Raw genomic sequence first — 1,442 nt, 5'->3', positions numbered from 1 at the left:
CTCATCTTTAGGGGAAAGCATTCAGTCTTTAATCATTAAGCCTGATGTTGGCTGTAGGTTTTCCATAGATATCAATTATCAGGTTAAGTTCCCTTCTATTCCTAGTCTGCAAAGTGTTTTTTTTATCATGAATTAACATATTCACAAACTCTTCTGAAAATTAGAAAAGGAGCAAAAACTTCCCACTTCATTCTGTGAGGCCTCTATTATCCTGATACCAAAGCCAAAGATATCACATAAAACTACAAACCAATATCCCTTATAAATACAAATGCAAAAATCCTCAATAGAATGCTAGCATAAATCCAGCAATACACAAAAACGATTATACACTGTGACCAACTGGGAAATGAAGGTTGGTTTAACATATGAAAAACAATTAATGTAATAAACCTCATTAATAAAGAAGAAAAGGAGTATGACCATTTCAATAGATACAAACAAACAAAAAAACCCATTTTTGACAAAATCCAACACCCTTCATGATAAAAATGCTATTACAGACCATGTTTGTGATCCCCTAAAATTCAAATGTTGAAACCCTAAGCACTAATGTTACATTTGGAGATGGTGCTTTTGGGAGAGAATCAGGGTGAGCTAAAATAAGGATAGGGCCCTCGTGATGGGATTCGTGAGAAGGCAGCCATCCACAAGCCAGGAAGAGAGCTCTCACTAGAACCTAACCATGCTGGTACCCTGACCTCAGACTTCCGGCTCCAGAACTGTGAGAGAATAAATTCCTGTTATATAAACCACTCATCTGTGGTATTTTGTTATGGCATCCTGAGCTGACTAACACAAACAGTAAACTAGGAAACAGAAGAGAACTTCAAAAAGGCCATCCACAGGGAAACTCACACTTGGTGGTGAAATTCTAAATGCTTTCCCTCTAAGATCAGGACAAGATAAGAATGTCTGCTTTTGTCACTTGTATGCAACACTGTACTGGAAACTCTAGGCAGGGCTATTATGTTAGAAAAGAAATAAAAGGCATCCAGGTTCATAAGATAGAAGTAAAACTATCTATAACCATAGATAGGATCCTAAATGGAAAAAATCCTAATGAATCCACAAAATACTGTTAGAACCAATACAAAATTCGGCAAGGCTGAAAGATACAAGACCTATATAAAAAAATCAATTATATTTCTCCACATTAACAATGAACAGTCTGAAAATGAAATTAAGAAAACATTTCCACTTATAATAGCATCAAAAGGAATAAAATACTTAGGAATGTATTTAATAAGTGTATGACTCATAGACTGAAAAACTACAGAACATCACTGAAATACACTGAAAAAGATCTAAATAAATGTAAAGACATCTTATGTCCATAGATTAGAATGCAATATTGTTAAGATGGCAATAATCCCCCAAATGAGTTACAGATACAATACAATCCCTATCAAAATCCCAGCTACTTTTTTTTTTTCAGAAAA

This window comes from Camelus bactrianus, chromosome 1, assembly GCF_048773025.1.
Source record: "Camelus bactrianus isolate YW-2024 breed Bactrian camel chromosome 1, ASM4877302v1, whole genome shotgun sequence".
NCBI lineage: Eukaryota > Metazoa > Chordata > Mammalia > Artiodactyla > Camelidae > Camelus > Camelus bactrianus.
This window is presented reverse-complemented; position numbering follows the sequence as displayed.